General features: G+C 37.1%; 1 protein-coding gene and 2 pseudogenes across 1 annotated transcript in view; 1 reads left to right on the top strand and 2 right to left on the bottom strand.

The window, feature by feature from the left end:
* Window positions 1-21,658, top strand: part of Abcb7 (ATP binding cassette subfamily B member 7) — a 141,228-nt gene that overhangs the window by 45,317 nt on the left and 74,253 nt on the right. The gene's annotated exons all lie outside the window — the stretch shown is intronic.
* On the bottom strand, window positions 6,327-7,186 carry LOC117694343 (TIP41-like protein pseudogene; annotated as a pseudogene).
* Window positions 13,741-14,359, bottom strand: LOC117694217 (large ribosomal subunit protein eL13 pseudogene; annotated as a pseudogene).

The raw sequence follows: 21,658 nt of genomic DNA, 5'->3' as shown, positions 1-21,658 counted from the left end.
ATCCTCAAAGATTTTTTAAAAGGTGATCTTGATGTGATTATTTTGATAATTTTTCTGGAAGAATAAGCTAAGAATATTTTGGAAGAGTTATATAATGCATGTACATTTGTATATTTGCATGTACAATAATTCCATTAGCTATTAGACTATATAATAAATAAATAGTGTGATAACAGCTTATGAATAGGCAGGCATATTAACATGAGCAAATATGAAATGGAGTATGTGTAAATAATATATAGATGTTGCTATATTCTTTAATATTCATATCACTAGAGTTAGATGTTAGTACCAACCCAAACTGTTCATGGATTAGTTAGTGAAGATCAGATCAAACCTTGAAATAATGAAAAGAAGTGATAAACATATTTATTCCAGAGAAAGAATAGATTTTTTTAAGAATAAGAACAAAGGAATAAACAAATAAAATGAACAAATTTGATGATGTAAAATCTTTGAGCCAGGGTTTCTCTGTGTAGTCCTGGCTGTTCTGGAATTTCCTCTGTAGACAAAGCTAGCCTTGAACTCACAGAGATCCACCTGCCTCTGCCTCTTGAGTGCTGGGACTAAAGGTATGTGGTACCGTGCCCAACCTGTAAAACTGTCTTTGTCATAGATAACTAGAAAACCTAAATGTTTAAAACCAGCTAGGCCTAGTTAGTTGATGTCCATAATATATAAAGGACTTATATAAATGATTTTTTTGAGAACATCAAATATCAAACAAAGAGTTAAGCAGGCTATTCATAGAGCAAGAGCCATGAAATGCACAGTCACTAAATACATGAAAAGATGATCCATTTCATTTGTAAAATCAGAAAGCAATACAGTGGGCTATTTGATATTCCTTAGTGGAGAAACAGCCTAGCACACACAGGCTGTAGGTTTGCCCCTCAGTACTGCAAAACGTAGAAGCCAGCCGAAAACCAAAAGGTGGTAAAATCTTTTAAAGTCAGGTCTATTAAGCATCATAAAATAGGTCCACAGGATATGGTCTACTAGCTGGTCTGCCTTGTGTGGCCTCGGTGGGAGAGGCAGCACCTAGCCTCATAGAGACTTGTTGTGCCAAGATGGGGGCATACTCAGGGGGCCCTCACCAGCCCAGAGGAAAAGGGGAAGGGAGGGGAGAAAGATTGTGGGAGGGGGTGATGGGGAAAGGAGCAGTGAATGGGATGTAAAGTGAGTAAGTAAAAAAAAGTTTTAGGGGTTGGGTTTAGCTCAGTGGTAGAGCCCTTGCTAGGCAAGGGTTCTGTCCTCAGCTCTGAAATTTTTTTTTTAAAAAATCTAGTATTACATGTTAGATACAACATATAGTTTTATATATAAGCCCTAATATATTCTTAATATACTGAAAGTTTACAGTGAGCAATTATTGAATAAACAGATGAATATTGATAAAAATAGATCTACACATGCCAGTGTTGGTGTAATGAAATAACTCTTAGGCGCTGTTTTTGGAGATGTATTGGTATGACATGTCTGAGGGAGTAGTGTGTCATTTTCTTCCTTTACATTTTAATTCTTTATCTAGACTGAAGGCTGAACAAAATAAAGTATAGCTTCCCATGTGGTGTAGCAAATAGGTGGTGGGATCACATAATGATTAATTCAGCCTTTAAAACTTTGGTCCGTTCATGATGTCCCACAGTTCTTATGTGTTTCTTTTATCTGTTTATTTTTTTCATAATCTTTGCTTGAGTGATTCAATTTATCTACTTTATCTTTACATACTGATATTTTTTTCTTCTATTTGATACATTCTACTGGTAAGGCTTTTCTGAGTTTTCTAGATGGGTTATTGAGTTTTTCATTTCCATCTTCATTTCAGCCTGAGTTCTCTTGAGTATTTCTGTCTCTTTACTGAATTCAGTTTTCAAATCCTGAATTTTCTTCATTCTTCATTCTTTATCACTTTGTATGTTTATATTTCCTTGTTTTCCTACTTAATTTCATTATGCTCCATTTATATCTTCTTTAAACTTGAATTCTTTGATAAAATTTATGAATTAAAAAAATTCTGGGGTTCCTTAGAGCTGGTGGGTTTGAGGGGAACAAATTATCTTGACCTTTTATATTATTTGTATTTTTGTGACATGAGCTGGGCATGCAAATTTCTTTCTTTGGTTGTATATCTGAAGTGAGATTCTAGCCTTCTGCAGATTGGGACAGTGCAGGAGGTAGGCCAGGGGCAGCCAGTGCTTGAACTGATGAATTAAGAGTTAGGCTTGGGAGTATAAAGATGGCTTCAGGGCTGGTGAGGGACATGGGAGCTTAGTAGACAAAGATGGTGGATGAGCTACCTTCATCTTAATTTTTGAAGCAGTGTCTCTCACTGAATCTGGAGCTCCATAGCATGGCTGTCCAACAAGCTCCAAGGATCAGCTTTTCTCCCTGCCCTATGCTGGGGTTGCAGATATGGACCATGGACCCTTACACTGCACTTTTACTTGGACGCTGCAAATACAAACTCACTCACAGTTGTGTAGCAAACATTTTACTTACTGAATCTTCTACACAGCCACCAAGTATGTTCTTTTCTCTGTGTCACATACAAATACACATATGTGTGTATGTATGCATGTATGTATATGTATGTGTGTATACACATACACACACAGAAAGAGAGAGAGAGAGAGAGAGAGAGAGAGAGAGAGAGAGAGAGAGAGAGAGAGAGAGAGAGAGAAGAAAACCAGGACACAAAATTCAATAGGCCAAATGATTTTAATATTTAAAATTAAAATCTGAGGCTAGCTTTCAACTCAATATCTTCTAAATTCCCAGTGTTAGTTAGAATTACACTGTGTCTGGGTCAAATTAAATTATTTTTTTTTACTTTATGTGCATTGGTGTTTTGCCTGCATGTGTGTTTGTATGAAGGTGTAGGAACTCCTGGAGCTGAAGTTACAGTAATGACCTGCCATGTGGGTGCAGGAAATTGAACCTAGGTTCTCTGGAAGAGCAGCCAATGCTCTTAACCATTGAGCCATCTCTCCAGGTCCCAAATTTAATTTTTAATCGACATATACATATTTATGAGGTACACTGATAATTCAGTACATATGCAATGTGTAATGGTCATAATAGTGTAATTAGCATTCTCCAGTTTTTCAACTATGACAAAATGTATGTTTGAGAAATAGGATTAAACTGGTTATATTGGTGCATGCCTTTAATCCCAGCACTTGGAAGGCAAAAGCAAATGGTTCGTTGTAAATTCGAGGATAGCCTGATCTAAGAAGCAAGTTCCAGGACAGCCAGGGTGATAGAGAAGAGACCATGTCTCCAAAGGAAAGAAGGAAGGCAGATAGGAGGGAAGGAAAGAAGGAAGGAAAGATGGTTAAAAGATGGCAGGAACCCGAATATAAAAGAATTTTCTGTCTTTGGGTGGTAGGATGATGGATGCATGATTATTATTTTCTGTTCTGTTTTCCAAATGTTCTGTAATGAACCTGACTTGTTTTTGTGATGCTGAAGTATGTTAAAGTAAACATGCAGTTTAAGATTCCAGTTATCATTTCCCTTTTGCTGTATCCTTCCAGTTTCTCAGGGAAGCAGCTGCTAGAATCAGAGCTGCTTTCAGCCCATGAGGCTTGACAGAATTATAAGATGTACACATGCAGGAGGTGACTTCAGCTTGTTTGTTCTGTGCTCCATGGTGAATACTGAACATATGGAAGTTAAATGTTTTTAACCTTTATGAGGGTAAAGTATTAAAGAATACAAGACTTTGCTATAGAGGAAGGGAAAATAAGAGAAAGAAATTGGCCTTGGGTTTTTTTTTTCACTTTTGTTCTTTGAAAGTCTCAGTCTGCAGTCCAAGCTGGCCTGGAATTTGCCATCTTTCTCAGCCTCCTGTGTGCACTGAGGTTCCAGGTGTGTGCCATCAATGCCTGGCGTTTGGCCTTGATTTCTGCTGTCTAATGATACTATTGATTCCAGACTCCTTTTTCTGTCCTTTTTAAATCCTGCCTTGATGGATAGATTCAGCTAAATAGCAAGGGAGAAAACATTTTAGGCAAGAGACCTGATATCTATAAAAGTTCAAAGCATGTTTGAAGAATAAGTTCAAGTATTGTAATAGCTAAATAAGAATTACCTTGAGGTCTTTAAAAAGATTCACAGAAGCTAGGTGTAGTGGCTTATGAGGTTGAGGCAGTGTTTTGAAGTGAGTTCTGGACCAGCCTGGGCTACATAAGAAGACTCTTTTTCAGGATAAAAAGAAGGGAAAGACAAAGGAAAAGAAAAGGAAGCTGAGGAAAGGGGGGGGGGAAGATGTGTTTTATATATCAATTTTTTATAGTAGCTAGAAAATGATATATCGATTTTCTTTAATTACTATCATTAATACTTTGTTTAGAAAAATATATATGAATACCTTTGTCAAGAAAAATTCTGAAGTAGACAAAAGTAAAAGAAAAGGAACTAAACATATATTTGACTAACCCAATCACCCACTTAGACTTTGTGTATGTGTATATGTATGTACACATACAAATATTGTAGCTGCAGAATAAACCTCCCTTTTTTCTCTCAGTCCTTATGTGTATATATACCTCCTCATCTACATTTCTGTTTCTGTAGTTTCAGTTATCTTGCTCATGTTCATTCTGAAAATACTAAATGGAAAGCTCCAGAAATGGTGCCTAAGTTTTATGTGCCATTCTTCCTGGTGTAAGGAAGTTTAGTGCTATCATGCTACTGTATGTATTCTTTTTGTTGTTTTAGTTACTTTCCTTTTGGCTATGACAAAATACAGAACCCAAGCAACTTAAGGGAAGAGAGGTTTATTTTAAGATTGAGAGTATTCAGTCCACCATGTCAATGAAAGCCTGGTGGTAGAACTAGCTCTTGTCCGTGGCAGCACAGCTTGCAGTGGTTGCTTTTCACATGGCATAAATCAGAAAGCTTGGGCAGCAAACAGTGGCCCACTATAATATACAATGTTTACTCCATAGTGGCCTACTTGTGCCTCAGAGGTTTCACTACCTCTCAAAATAGTGCCCACCACCTGGGGACTAAGTGTTCAAGCATATAAACTTGTGGGCATCTTGCATTCAAACCATAACACTGGCTTTTCTATACTGCATGTGCTACCAGTCATTTAGCTTCCTGGGTTATCTGATAGACTACAGTGTCACACTGCTTATCTGCAAGTAATTCTTATAGAGTACTGTCTTCCAAAGCACTAGAGTAGTGATTCTGGAAGTTTGAATATGCCAATAATATGTCAAGCCTCAGAGCACTACCTGTAAAAGGCAAAAATTTACAACTTAATGAGAATAAAATATATATGTAAGTTGAAGTTATAAAGATCTACTATAAGAATGAAACTGTATGAGGTTTGGTACTGTTCAGAGGCAGTAGAAACATGCCCCTAGAGATAAAGAAGGGAGTTCTGTATATGTAAAAGGGTTCTCAAATCTAGTTTCTCCAATCCTTGTTAATATTTGTCCTTTGTATTTCAGCTGTATTGGTAGAAATAGAGTGGTGTTTTATTGTGCTTTCAACTTGCAGTCTCCTAATGGCTAATGTTTTTTTTTTTTCATAATTCCTTATTTATTCTCCTCTTACAAAAGACACTTGGACAAATAAATATAAAATGACACATGTCATATTTAGAAATGGCCAAGGACACACCTTCGTACTCCTCACAGGGATACACCAATACAATCTTCAGAAGCACACTCCTCCTCCCCACCACCCACCTCTTTATTTTTTTAAAAAAAGTCAATTATTTTATTGTAATTCTCCACGATTTTAACAATGAATTATCAAAGTAAGTAATCTAACACTACTCAGAGACAAATACATTTAAATGAAAAGATTTAAAAAATACATGTGTGTACAAACACACAAAATATGTTGCCCCAAAACTCCAACTAATGAATAATACAAGATTAATTTCATAGGTGATGAGTCACAACTCTCCAGAAGTGCGGATAAACACCAGAAAGCCCACAGCCTAGAGCCAGAGTAGCACATCAGCATGCATTCAGAATCCTAAGAAAGTCACCGGGCACGGGGCTCAGTGATGGCATTTACAAGTCAGCCTCTTCACAGTAGAAGACGATGATGCTTCATGATGGATGCAGATTATGTCCCTCTCATGAGACACATACCATCCCTGTTGAGGTCACAATTTGTGATGAGTTAAGAATCTAAATTAAGTTCCAGAGCACATATCTCTCTGGAGTAGGAACTTGAAAACAGTATAAATATGAGTTGAGTGGAACCTGCCTGCAACAATCTTTTATTTTCCTTGAAGGCTACAGAAAATCTGCATATAAGCAAGGAAAATAATTCTCATAATAAAAATACCCCTACAAATAGCCAAGGTATTCAGTCAGGTTCCACATGGAGAGTATGCTGTACCACATTTTATTCTGAGGGCATACTTTGTGAGTCCACAGGGTTAGGATCAGTTCTTACTTGAAATATTAACTTCTCACAAACTGCTTCCTTAATTGGTAAATATTGTGATATTTCATTATGTTCTGTGAAGAGGGAAGGTGGAACATGCATTAAATTAGCAATTTTGCTCTCTCTGGATGTATATTCTCGAAACATGTAGGTCTTGTCAGTCTCATGGTAGAGCCTTGTGTCTTTCATTCTGATGAGCACTCCATCAATTCTCAAGAAAAACCTTTACAGCAGAAAATAGCTGGAAGGCATTACTCTAATTTTCACACTCAGGCTGGAAACGCCATGATCATGCTGTTCATCTTCAAATAGGAGAACTTCTTCAAAAAGTTTAATCTGTCCTCTGGCTTTCAGTTTTTCTGTATCTATATGATCTCTTGTAGGTACAACCTTTAACTTAAGAGATTCTCCAAGCAACATTCCTTTATAATCTGTTGTATAGGTCCAGTCATATGGTTTAATAACTTCTTTGAAGTGTTCACCCTCCATCCTACTTTCCTGCCACTCTTCAGCACAAGCTACTTTGAGCATACCCTGGTAGTTGTTCACACATCTCAGTGCATCCGTAGCATTGAACTCTATTCCAAAGCCAGAGCCATGCTGGATCCTTAGAACATTGTCTCCAAACATCGTTTCAGGGAGGGATGGCATATGCAGTTCATCAGCTAACTTTTCCACATCTGCAGACTTCATGATGTGGGTCTTGGATGCAGTCAGCTTCCATGGAAAAGTCCTGGTGGTTGCTCTGAAAGCCATGGATCATCATGGCAGAAGTGGAGCCACAAGGGCTACTTGGAGCAAGCACCTGTGGCAGCTGTCACAGTATGGCCCTCATGGCTAGTGGTTTTAAGCATCTTTTCTTAGGTTTTCTAGAACATTTTTGGAGAAACATCAATTGAATCATTGATTGAATGTTTTTATGTTTGGTTATCCTTTCTCATGTTATAAATGTACATTTTATATTTTTGATATCTTCCTTGCTGGTGATATAATTGGCATGCTTAGTCTCCTGTTCTGTGAATTGTTTCATAATTTGAAGCACAACGGTTTTAATTTTTGACTATGTTCAGCTTATCCAAATGTTTCCTTTTATTACTAATGCTTATATCTTGTGTGATAAACTTTTGCCTAATTCAAGGTCATGATCAGATTCTCAATGTGCTTTCTTCTAGACATTTTATGTTTCATATTCTTTCAGGGTGGTATGCAGGATATTTTGAAAGTTTTTTATGTGGATATGGTTATAATGAGAGTATTTGATGAAAAAACCCGTTTTTGTCTATTTTAGCATTCATGGCATCCATACAAAAGTAAACAAATCCAGAATGTTTACATATTTATTTCTGAAATCTCAGTTCTATTCCATCAAGCTATACCACTGTCTTGATTACTGTAGTTTTGTGGTAACTTTAGGAATTGGGAAGTGTACTTTCTTTTTCTTCTTCATGGATATTGTTCTAGGTTCTCTTTGCCTATGTTCAATTGTGTCATTTTATCTAGAATCAATCTTGTCATTTTTTCCTGAATTTTTTTGGCTTTGAATTTTTTGTACAATTTTTTTCTTTCTTTTTTCTCTTTTTTTATTTATTTTTATTGGATATTTTATTTACATTTCAGATGCCATCCCATTTCCTCTCCCTAGAAAACCCCTATCCCATCCCCCTTCTTTTTGCTTTTATACAACTTTTTAAAATGTTAATCAAAGGCCTTATAAGTTTGATAATGCTCAATATCAAGATGCCCATACAATCAGAAGTATAACCCAGTACCCAATCTAGATATACCTTTGACTGGTGGAGACACACAAACATCTGGCTCCATGTTTCTCTCTCTCTCTCTCTTTCTCTCTCTCTCTCTCTCTCTCTTTTTCTCTTTCTCTCTCTCTCCTTCTCTCTTGTCTCCTAGCTCCTCTTCTCCTTCTCCTCCTCCTCCTCTTCTTACTCCTCCTCTTCCTCTCCTTACTCCTTCCAACTTAGCTCCTCCTACATATCACCCTTCCTGTTAAAATAAAACTTTTCTCTCAAAATACAATTAGAACATAACTACACCAATTTGTGTCAGTAAGGTACAAGATAGACCTAATACCCAGTCCATTATTTTATTGTCTAACCAGAACCTCTGTCATCTTTCCTAACTAAAAGACTTAGTTCTGAATCTGGATTTTTTCTTGGCTTTAGAATGAATGTCAGTTGAAAACCATCCTCTCAAATCTTTTCTCTCAAAGTAAGTAGCCAGGATTGGCTATGAGGCTATAAGTCTTCAACCCCATCAGAAATCCAGAAAGACTGAGTTAACTGAAATTATGGGAAGCACAAAGCATAGCTTCTAAAACTTAGTCAATTTATAGAGACCACTGAATACCTACCTGGACAGTCCCTATACTACAAAATATTAGAGCATCCGATATTCAGCCTTCTGGCCCAGGATCATCTGACAGACCTAGTGATGCAGAATTATTAAGGGCTGATTACTCTGTCTTGGCAGATATAATCAGTCAACTATTCCACAAGTGTGTACTTTTCTGGACAGTGATTTGTCTGTAGATGAAAAGAGGCAATTCTTGCCTCGTGGCTGTCTCACCACAACTGGAGTAACTCCAAGGATGCTCAATTTCTTCTTAGAATCCAAGACAGGAAGCTGTCAGGAGCAGACAGGTCTCTAATCAAAATGAACATTAATACAGAAATGTTTGTAACATCAATTCTGTGGACTTCTGTTGTTTTGAAAACCAACTATCCATGTAAGGCAATCTGGACTGTTGTCTGTTAACTCCTCTCAGCTATTTCTAAAGTATAGAAAACACCCTAACAATAACTCAGAGCAACAAATTTGCTATAGTTCCTTAACTCACAGGCTAACCACGTCAAATCAGTTAAAAAAGTTAAAGAAGGACTGGGTCTTAGCTTTGTATTCCTAAATGTGTTATATAAGCACAATGCCTATGAGAGTAACAGTATTAATCTCACTTTTATATCAGTAAGAAGCTCATACCAATGAAAACCTTAAATTTGAAATCAAAGTAAATTTTGTACCATTTAAGAAATTATAACTTCATCTTAGTAACAATTTTACATATTTCTACCAGTAGGTTATAGCTATGCAATAAATCCTAGCTAAATCCTCCCTGTTCCATCAAAACCGCTGCTTTTCTCTAGAAAGACAGCCCAATACTAACCACCTCAGTCCCCAAGCCCAGGAAATAGGGATGCTGACTCTTCATTAACTTTTTCAAGCTGATTATGGGCGTTGAGATATTAGAAGAGGGGCAGGCAGGGTGAAGAGTAAATTGATAAGCCTCTGACGCTGTGTCTTCACTGTATCCAACTGGAATTCCAGGACATCAGAGGTTTGGGCAGGTCTGCTCAGCTTGCTTGATGAGTAGATACACCAAGGCTGTGTATTCTAAAGTACTGCCCATTTTTTTTCACACTTCCCTTTTTGTTTTGTTTTTATTTTTATGTAGTGCTGATTGTCTCTAGTGGTAGACAAATGTGTTATCTCTAAGTTTTATCAAATCCTATCCATCCTTACAATGTTATTCATTGTTTATTTATTTGTTCTTTTTTTTTTCAGATTTGAGCTTCAAAAATATTATTTTCTAATATTTTTCAAGTTCTCTAATCTTATTCTGAGTTTACATAATTTGGTTTATGTTATACCTTGTATTATTGTCTTAATTTCTTTTCATCTTATTGAGAAAGAATTTACCTTTTTTTAAAGTTCATTTTTTATTTACTTGAGTTTTATTTTATGTATATGTATGTTAGTGTACCACTTGCATGGTTGGCTCCTGAGGATTTCAGCAGAGGCCCCTGTATCCCTTAGGACTGGAGTTGCATTTGGTTGAGAACCACCATGTGGGTGTTGGAAATTAAACTCTGTGTTCTCTGGAGGAGCAGTGAGCCTTAACCACTGAGCCATCTCTCCAGTCCTAACACTTTTACTTTTGATCTATTTTATAAGCAGGTCTTTCTGTTGTATCTCTTGTTTACCAGGCCGCCATTCTTCTTTTGTTTGTTTGGTATGTGTTTTGTTTGCTATAATATTTGAGATAGGGGCTTATGTAGTCAAGACAGACTTTCAAGTTGTTATGTAGTTGAGTCCACTACTTATCCTACTATCTCAAGATCCTGTCTTATGATTTTAACACTGTTGAAATGAGTTAGAAAATGCAGGTATCCTCAGTGTACAACTTGATTTATATTTTTTAAAAAAAAAAACTGAATATCTCCATGCAAATTTGTGTCTACAATGCCATGACAATAGAACAAACAACTTAGTTATATTAAAAATCTAGTTTCATTGTGTGGTGGCACATGTTTGTTAATCCTAATACTTGAGTCTAAAACAAGAATGTCTCAAAAGAACATTTTTTTAATTCAATGTTTTTCTTTAGTGTTTTGAAAACCTCCTTCCATTATCTTTTTTATTTTCATCCAGTATAGCAATGAAAAATCTTGATGTCCTTCTGGTTCTTTAAACTTAATTTGTTACTTGCTTTTTGTAGAATCTTTTAGAATATATCATTATTACTTTGCTTTAAAAAATACTTTTATGTATATGGATGTTTAACCTGCAACCATGGAGTCTGGAAAGAGGGCATCAGTCCCTTGGAGCTGGAGTTACAGATGATTTTAAGCCAGCATATTGGTATTGGGAATTGAACCAAGGTCTTCTGGAAAAGCAGTAAGTGCTCTAACCATTGAGACATCTCTCCAGCCTGCCCCCACCCCACCTTTGATATTTTTAAGTTTTATTGTGGCTGTGTTTAGGTGGTTTTTGTTTCTCTAGGCATTTTATGGCCTCTTCTAGGTATGAGTTCTTTTATCTTTAGTTTTGGCATTTTTTGTAAATATTTCTTTCCATTTCAGCCGTTTCTTTTTTTCTATCCTCTTATTAAATAGATACTAATATAGAGTATTGAGTCCTTTGATTTATTGTTATTTTCAGTAGCTAATATTTCTGCTCTCTGTTCAAAGCCCTTATCTTCTCCTAGCCTCTTTCTTCCTGGGATTTTTAGTGTCCTTCTTGCCTCAGGCACATGGCTTTATATAATTTCAGCAAATGATCATAGAAGTCCAGTCCAGGTTCAGTTTAGTTTGGTAAGCCTGTGAATCTGTGCTTCAGGAACCTGCCAGGTCAAAATATGTAACCACAGTTACCATGTTTTCCCATGTGGTCCAGTAAGCCATGCCGGAAATGTAGGTTCTATGTCTATAGAGGATGGAGCTTATATGTGAGTAAGCACAAATCTCATACACTATTTTCTGAGAATTCGCAACACCTTTTGTTTCTTCTTTTCATGATATTCTCTAGTTGTTTTTAGTTTTTCATTAGACTCCAGAGTTCAGTTAAAGTTGATTCATGTCTGACAATTTTTGTAAGGTTAATTATCATTTTCATGAGAGGTGCCTTGTTAGCAGAAAAATCAGCCTAGATGTTGCAAGATGACAATTCCTAAGTTGTAAATTCACTAGTTCAAGTGAATTGCTGATATTGCTAGTAGTGATAGGGTTAAGGATGGATATATTCAGGCTGCCACTTACTGACAGTATAGTCTTAATCAAGCAGCCTTTGAGCCTGGCTTTCTTGCCTGGAAATGGGAATATTAATAACAGGAGCAGCAGTAGGACCTTACGTTGCAGGGCTATAAGAAGGAAATGATATAATGTAATATTGTGCTTTGTGCTTGCCAAGTAGCATGTACTTAAGAAATAGTGGCCATATTTGTTTCTACTAAAGTGATTATAGAATAGCTATTCCTAATAAATAGTCTATATAATGTAAGCATACCTTAGCAAGCTGAGATCAAAATGAGACTATAAAATGTAATAAAATACTACATTGTTCTACAATAGATTTGCTGAACTAAACTAGCAGGAATTTTAGGGTAGATGATAGTAGTAAGGTAGTCAAGGTACTATCTCATTGTTATATTTGTATTGCTGTGGCATTTATTTCTGCATCTTTCTCTTTTAGGCTAAAAGCATAAAGACCATGTGTTTAAAATCATTGTTCTGTCCAATGTCTAAGACAAAACTCATTGGTTTTTATATTGCAAAAGTGAGCTCCATTTAACAAAGTTGTTTGGACAGTTTACATTACTATTTGTTTACCTTTAATTTGAAATTTAATGTATGTGGGAGGGGGAGAGAATGCATGTAGAAGTGAGTCCAAGTATAGCTTTTGGGAATTTGTTGTCATCTTCCATCTCATTGAGACAGGGTCTTATTTCTTTCACTGCACATCATACTTTAGCTATCCTGAGAGCTTCTGGGCAAATTTCCCGTCTCATTGTAGGAGTGCTGAAGTTACAGATGTGAGCTGTGACTTCTGACTTTTTGCATGGGTTCAGGAGCTCAAACTCAGGTCATTAGGTTTGCGTGGCAAGTGCTTTTACCTGCTGAGCCGTCTCCCTGGTCCAAGGTTTGTTTACCATTAAAGCATTCTAAAGTGACTTGGAGGCTCTAGGTACTTCTTTTCAAGGCAGCTTTAAACTTTCAGCTTTTAAAATGCTTCTAGGAGAGCTGTCAGATTTCTTCCTGGCATTACGTGAAAACAAGTGTTCTAACTGTTGTATGAATTATGGTCACCTTTGAGAATTTTTGAAGTACAGTTGTAAAGAAGAGTTGATATTTTTAGAAAAAAAGGTGACAGATTTTCAGAGCTTAAATAGACCTACAAAAAATGAGCGGGAGCAAAATTAAGATATTTTTCTATATGTTTGTTTTGAGGGTGATTTTGTGATATATTTTGGAAAAATTACCCCTTTTTTTAATTGAAGGAGCTGATTCAGTTGGTTTGGCTGATAGTACTTTTATCCGAAAAAGACAGCCCATTTTGTTCCACGTCCTTGTACAATTAGCTCTGAGGAGATAATGGAAGAAGGGTTAGCACCTTCCTCAGGCTTGAGTGCCATTAGCAACACTAAACTATCAATTAAAAACAAGAAAGAAAAATCAATGAACATTAAAAAAAGAAACAAAACATGGGTTAGAAGGAGACAGAAGGTACCATTTTGAGGAGAATAGCAGAGTAGTATCAGAAATTACATCAAAGGCCTGTTTTTACTTATTTCTTTAGTACAAAGGAGCTTTCAGCATGCTGTAAACACTGTGTATATATAAGCTAAAAGCAATTTAAAATTCAGGAAACCAAATATGTTCTTTAATGTTCCTTCTCATTTTAGAGATAATCAGGAACTCATTAGGTACCATTTGTAATCCCTGATCTTAGATTTGTGTTTACATTGATAATCTCCTAGTCTACACCTCTTTTTTTGTCTTTAAGGAAAATTTATTGCAACTCCCCAACCGTGCATTACATTTTCTTTTCACTATCTTGTTCTGCAGCTTCCTTCGCCCTTTTTGCTCAAATGCCTAAGAGCCGGGCATTGGCACAGGCCATACGGAGACTGGCAAAAGCCTTACAGTTCTTCCTTCCTTCTGTGATGACTCTGGCCTTTTCCTTTGTGTACACATTCCGGATGGGCATCCTAGGTCCTGTCGGCTGGGTGGCCAGTTTAAGTTCTTCGGCAGAACTGTCTACCTTCTTTGGAGCAGAAGGCTTCCGTGGAGCGGTACTCTTTCAGACGCTGCACGTTGGCCTGCAGTGATTCCGTGGATTTGTTTTACTTCCTTGGGTCCACAGAGATGCCGATGGCGCAATCCATTTTTTTTTGTGGATACCAGCCACCCTGAGTTCCTCCAGGCTGAAGCCCCTGCCAGCCCAGACCTTGGTGTGGTATCTAACTGTAGGGCACCTCACTATGGGCCTGATGGGACCAGATGCGGGATGAGGGCCAGTGTGGCATGCTTTCACTTGCTGGGCCTTGCATCTGCAGATCTTATGTGCCTTGCTTGAACCAAGTGCCTACTCGCTGCTGCCAATCCTTGTGGAAGTGGGGCTTCAGGGTCATGCCATTCTGCCTGGGCACCATGGTTGCCTCCTGTACAGGAGAACGGCCAAGCAGAAAGGCTAGTCTACACCTCTTTCTTATAAGCAAATTATATCTTGAATTTCATACCAAAGGGGTACCAAGTATCAGCATTTGCTGGAATGCTTATAAAGAGAATTGAGGTGTTTTGGATATGACCTGTATAGTAAGCCTGGTAGAATGACCCACATAAAAGAAAAATGTCTTCTATGAATTTAGGGTAATTTTCCAGGTAATTTAGTCCTTAGTAGCTTAGATGCATGCTTAGAAAGCAACACACACAAATGAGCATTTATAGAAAAATATAACTAAACAAAGTGGTTGATCTTCCATAAAAGCTATGGAAATGAGGGTTAGAAATGTTGTTTGAGGATTCTCTTCTAAGTAAACACAAAGAGTAAGGTTATCATATTGCCCAAATGTGAAATTGTTAAGTACCAAAAATAGGCCCAATTCCATATTCTTTGATTCTTTTCATATTATCTCAGGATTCTGCTGCACATGGAAATGTATTAATATTGTGCAATAATGACTCATATATATATATATATATATATATATATATATACACATATATGTATATATATGTATGTATAAACTATATATAAGCATAGTATAGCTGGAAACTTTAAGAGTAGTGTGAGATTGCTATGAACTTTCTAAAATTCTTGGGATCTTAGCTTAGTGAGATAATTGATTGTTAACTGGGCTCTCAGTAAATTTACATGGTGTGGTAGTAAACTGTGTTTGCTCCTTAGTTTCCTTTTAAAAAATAGTTGGTTCTGACTTTTGTACTGTTTAGTTTTTTTTCTTGTCTTTTTATACTCTTCGGATTCTGTCAAATGAACCAAGAGCCTTACATATGCATTTATGTGTTATCTGTTGCTGCTTTAATACTGTAGTGGCCATGATGAATAGTTGTATAAGTGAGTGTATGCCTGCAAACCCTCAACTATTTACTACTTGGAAAAGGAACTGAAGAACTCTCATTTACTATGCATCAAAAAAGAGTAAAATACTTCACCATGGAATAGATAAAGGAATAAATATAAGCAAGGAGATGAAAGATTGTTCAGAATTCAAAATTGTTAAATATTGATAAAAGAAATAGATGACAGAAGTAAAAGGAAATGTATCCTGCATGGTATTCATTGATTAGAAGAATTAATATCACCAAAATTTCAATAATACCCCAAACAATATTATATAGTTAGTTTAAGTCTATATCAGATCAGTTTCTGTATTGGGAAGTAGCTTAGTTCTAGAAGAGTTGCCCAGTGTGCAGAAGCCCTGAGCTTGATTTCTGATAATACACACACACACACACACACACACACACACACACACACACGTACTTTCATAGAATTATTAAAACCAAATTTGAAAAACAATCCTAATGTATGTATAGAACCATAAAAGATTCTGATTAAGGAAAGTCTTGAAAGCACATGATTCTTAATTTCAAATTGTACTGCAAAACTATAGTGATAAAACAGTAGGGTACTAGTATGAATACAGACACACAGACCAATCGAGAAGAACCTACATGCATGCAATTCAGTGTGCAAAGAATAGTCTCTTTATTGTATTGAGAGAACTAGATATATATATATATGTACCTGCAGAAAAAAAAGAAGAAAGAAAGAAAAAAGAAAAGAAAAAAAATTTGGATCCTTACACCATGGAGAAGAATCACCTAAGAATGGAAAAATGGCTTAAGATTTGAAGACAACTAATTATTTTATTTTATTATAATGTTTTAATATTTTTATTATTTAAAATAATTTTAAATTTTACACATATTTCGAACATATTTTTCTCTCCCTTAAATTCTTACATATCCTCTCATACTCTCTACTCACTCTACTTTAACAAAAACCCAATACAACAACAACCCCCCCACACACAAGGGAACAAAAAAATAAAATGCTACCCAAAAAGAAAAAAAACACTAAACTTTTAGTAATCAAATAAAAACCATACATGTACACACACACACACAAAAACCCTGTTGGTCAACTACTCCTGAGCATAAGGCCTTTCTTCATTGGAGAAAACCAGTTTTCCTTCTCCCAGCATATATAAATGATAGTTTAGTTGTTACCTTTATTTTAGTGACTACATGTTCTCCCCCGCCCCCCGCTTTGTCTTTCTCCATCTCTCTTTCTCTGTCTCTCTCAATCACTTTTAAAAAAATATAACAAAATAAAATATAAGATAAACCAAAAAACTATCTTATTGAAGTTGGACAAGACAGACCAATAGAAGGACACCAGAGAAGGCACAAGAATCAGAGACCCATACAGGAATTTGCATACAGGAATCCCATAAAATTATACCGGAAGCCATAATGTAAGGACAGAGGACCTAGTATAGACCTTGCAGGCCCTGTGTATGCTGCTTTAGTCTCTGAGTTCATATAAGCATTGATCATGTTGATTTAGAAGGCCTTGTTTTCTAGGACTGAGTGTTCCAAGGTCTTTCACTCTTGTATTATGTCTGGCTGTGGGTCTCTGTTCCCATCTGCTGCAGAAGGAAGCTTCTCTAATGATAGCTGAATAAGGCACTGATCTATGAGTATAGCAGAATGTCATTAGGAGTCAATTTATTTCTATGTTTTTTTTTTTTTTTATTAAAAAACAGTCCTGGATTTTTCCCCTAGGTCACTGGGTTTCTAGTCCCAGGTATTTGGTCACCCAAGCAGTGTCATATATAAGTTCTATCTTAGGGAGTGATCCCAGTTTCAATTACTCCCACAAACTTTGTGCCACCATTGCCCTAGCAGATCTTACAGGTAGTACACCTTTGTAGATAAAGGGTTTGTAGCTGTGTTGGTGTTTACATTCCTCTTTTGGTAGTCAGCAGAGTACCTCCCTGAACCAAAGACATTAGAATATAGGGATGAAGGCTCTATGTGGGCACCAGCTTGACATCTCCATGTTCCATAAGTTGTGTGGGTGCTGTCTTCAGCAATAGAGTCTTGCCATCAGTTTGCGAAGAGCAGTGGGTCTTGGCAAAAGCCTGGGTTGTTTGGGAGTTCCCATGGGACCCCTTTAGCTAACAACTCAATTAGATGTTACCCAATCCTAGAACTGGAAACTTAGTTTGGTGATGAGATAACTAGTTGGAGCTATCTCCCCTATTATTTGTGTGTCCCTTCTTTTAATTTTACTGGTCTAAAATTATTTATTTCTTGTGTTTTCATGGTTGTAATTAACTTCTTTAGGTTGGAATTTACCATCTAGCACCTTCTGTAGGATTGGATTTGTAGATAGATGGCATTTAAATTTGGTTTTATCATGGAATGTCTTATTTTCTATCTATGGTAATTGAATGTTTTGCTGGGCATAGCATTCTGGACTGGGATTTGCAGTCTCTTAGAATCTGAAGTACATCTGTCCAGGCTCTTAGGGTTTTATACAGACTCCATTGAGAACTCAGGTGTTATTCTAATAGGTCTGCCTTTATATGCTACTTGGTGGTTTTCCCTCGTAGCTTTTAATATACTTCCTTTGTTCTGTATGTTTAGTGTTTTGATTATTATTTGCCGGGAAGTCTTTCTTTTTGATTCAATCTATTTGACATTCTGTATGCTTCTTGTTTTTGACAGCCATCTCCATTAGGTTAGAGACTTTTTTCTGTGATTTTGTTGAACATATTTTCTGTGCCTTTCATCTGGATTTCTTCTCCTTCCTCTATTCCTACCATTAGATTTGATCTGTTTATAATGTATCAGATTTCCTGGATATTTTATGCCATGAATTTCTTAGATTTAACATTTTCTTTGACTAAAGAAGACAATGTCATGTCTGTAATATCCTAGATTCTCTAGTCCATCTCTTGTATTCAGTTGGTGAAGGTTGCCTCTGTGGTTCCTTTCAGCATTCCTAAAGTTTTTTATTTCCAGATTTACCTCAGTTTGGGTTTACTATATTGATTTCTACTTTCGGGTCTTGAATTGTTTTATTCATTTCCTCCCACTGTTTGTTTTCATAGATTTCTTTAAGGCGTATATTCGTTTCCCGCTTTAAGGACTTCTATCATATTCATAAAAGCTAATTTAAGATATTTTTCTTGTGCTTCAGTTATGTTGGAATATTGATGGCTTGCTGTGGTCGGGTTGTTGAGCTCTAGTGGAGACTGTATTGTCCTGGTTGTGATTTTATTGTTTTTTATGCTGATGTCTAGTCTTCTGGGATTGGGAAAATTGTTATTGTAGGTGCTGATATCTGGTCTTGTCTTTGTTGGGTAGGTGTTTTGTTCCTTGCTTCTGTTTCTTCTCTGGATTTTAGGAGTGTGTGGCAGCTGTGCCTTTTCTGTAGGAAAATCTTCTGGGATCCTGATAGGTGTGGGCATTGGGTTTTCCAGGTAAAATGTGTTCCTGGTTATTGCAACTTGAGACTTAGGAATGATCATTGGCTGGGGGCAGTGGAGGGGCTTCACAAAGGGAGGAAAGTATGGTGTTCTGCCAGGATCTTCTCAGTTCCCTGGGAATGGGGGCAGAGAGTGAGGAAAGGCCACTGCAGAAGAACTGGGGATGAGACTGTGGGATTGTGCTTGGAGGAATGAGATCTCAAGTTAGCCTACTTGTTTCCATGGTTTTAGTGGCCACTGTGTTCTCAGGGACTGCTTGCTGGAGTTGGGGGCTGAGATAGAGCAATAAGTGGGGACAAAGATTGAAGGGAGAGATATTGGTGATCCATGGGGGATGGGTACAGAAGGGGAAGAGGGGTTTGTTGATCTGCTGCAGAACTGGGGATAAGAGTAGTGGATTTGTTTTGGAGGACAGAGGGGGAAGGTAAAGATCTGCTATTAGCCAACCTGTTTCTTGCCCAGTGTAGCCTGAGGGTTCCTAGGTAGAGCCTACTAAAGTTGTGTGTATTGTCAACTGGTTATATATGCCAAGACAGAGTAATCAGCCCTTAATAATTCTGCATCACTAGGTCTGTCAGATGATCCTGGGCCAGAAGGCTGAATATCGGATGCTCTAATGTTTTGTAGTATAGGGACTGTCCAGGTGTTCAGCAGTCTCTATAAATTGACTAAGTTTTAGAAGCTATGCTTTGTGCTTTCCATAATTTCAGTTAACTCAGTCATTCTGGATTTCTGACGGGATTGAAGACTTATAGCCTCATAGCCAATCCTGGCTACTTACTTTGAGAGAAAAGATTTGAGAGGATGGTTTTCAACTGACATTCATTATAAAACCAAGAAAAAAAATCCAGGTTCAGAACTAAGTCTTTTAGTTAGGAGAGACGATACAGGTTCCGGTTAGACAACAAAATGACAGACTGGGTATTAGGTCTATCTTGTACCTTACTGACACAAATTGGTGTAGTTATGCTCTAATTGTATTTTGAGAGAAAAGTTTTATTTTAACAGGAAGGGTGATATGTAGGAGGAGCTAAGTTAGGAGGAGTAAGGAGAGGAAGAGGAGGAATAAGAAGAGGAGGAGGAGAAGCAGAGGAGGAGCTAGGTGATGAGAGGAGAGAGAGAGAGAGAGAGAGAGAGAGAGAGAGAGAGAGAGAGAGAGAGAGAGAACATGAAGGCAGATGTTTGCACATCTCTGCCAGTCAAAGATAGTTGGCATATCTAGATTGGGTATTGGGTTACATTTCTGATTGATATTGAGCATTACCAAACTTATAAAGCCTTTGATTAATATTTAAAAAATATTGTATGCAAGCAAAAAGGAGAAGGGGCCATGGGATGGGGGTTTTCTAGGGAGGGGAAATGGGGAAAGGGGATGGCATCTGAAATGTAAATAAAATATCCAATAAAACGTCGTGTGTGTTGGGGGGACTAAGTGATGAGTTGGGGAGGAAGGTTAAGAGGATCTCCGAGATCCTCTGGAGATGAGGTTGGGGCTGGGAAGCTGCCACTGCTGTTTGGCTGCACAGCTGGGGATGAGACTGGGGCATTTGGTTTGGAGGAGCAGAAGGAAAGGTCTTCATCTGCCCTACCTGCTTCCCTTGCTGGAGTGGCTTGTGGGTTTCCAGGGAGTGTCTGCTAACATTTGGAGGCTGTGGTAAAGCAATGAATGTTGAGAGGGATGTTAGGGAAAGATCTGTGTGATCCATTGGAGATCGGAGTTGGGGAGGCTGCAACAGGTTTCTGCTCCAGAGCTGGCCGTACAGCTGGGGACTGGATTGTGAAGAGGTGAGACAGAGGTGAAGTCTGCACTTAGCCTACCTGTTTCTCTGACCAGAGTGGCCTGTGTGTTTCCAGGAAGTGAAGCTACCTGAACTTTTAAAGAAAAGAAAGAGAAAATATCCTTGACTTAGTTAGCATTGGCAATGACTTTTTGCCTGTAACATCACAAGCTTAGACAGCCAAAATTAAAATAAATAGGATAACGTTAGATCAAAAGTCACTTCTGCAGTAAAAACAACCAACAGTGTGATAAAGGAGCCTATGAATTGTGAGAAATTATTTACAAATTATATATCTAATGAGTAACAATTATTATAACTCTGTGAGGAGTTCTCATGCAACATAGTAGCGAAAACTATTTTAAATTTAAAATATGAGTATAAGATCTGAATAGATATTGTTTAAAAAGAAATAATATAATGGCCAACAGCTATATGAAAAATTTCTCAAAATCACTAAATCACCATGGAAATTCAAATAAAAGCAGCAATGAAATCATACTTATTAAGATGACTATTTTAAAGAAAATAACAGATAACAAATAATTGAGGTTGTGGAGAACAGAGACTATGAACCATTGTACACTGCTTATAGGATCATAAATTGTTATATCTGTTATGTATGGGGGTTTTGATTTCATCAAAATTGAAACTGTCATGGTCCAACAATCTTGCTTATGGTTGTATACCATAAGGATATGAATTTGGCATGTCACAGAGATGCTGACACTCTCATGTTCATTGAAGCATTGCTCATAGTATTAGTGGATGAATACATGGAATAGAAATTGGTGTGTGTATATGTGTGCGCATTTGTGTCTGCATGTAATGGAGTATTATGTAGCTTTAAACAAATAGGAAAATTGGCCAGTTGCAACAGTGTACTTAATCTGGAGAATATTATGTAAAATCAAAACAGATCCAGAAAAACATCACACAATTCCACTCCTGTATTGAATGCTAAAACTGTGAGTATGTAGATATACATTGTAGAACAACAGTTTTTGGAGGGGCACGAGGAAGCAAGGGAAATGGCAGGTGTTGGCCAAAAAGGGCAAAAATGCAGTAATATAAAACAAGCAGGGCTAGTACAGCAGCACCACTGTTGGTAACAATTCCATATTGGGTTTTGGGTTTGCTTTTCTTTTCA

The sequence above is a fragment of the Arvicanthis niloticus genome, chromosome X (genome assembly GCF_011762505.2).
Source record: "Arvicanthis niloticus isolate mArvNil1 chromosome X, mArvNil1.pat.X, whole genome shotgun sequence".
In the NCBI taxonomy this organism is placed as follows: domain Eukaryota; kingdom Metazoa; phylum Chordata; class Mammalia; order Rodentia; family Muridae; genus Arvicanthis; species Arvicanthis niloticus.
The sequence above is the reverse complement of the archived record's forward strand: the minus strand, read 5'-3'. Positions and strand labels throughout refer to the sequence as shown.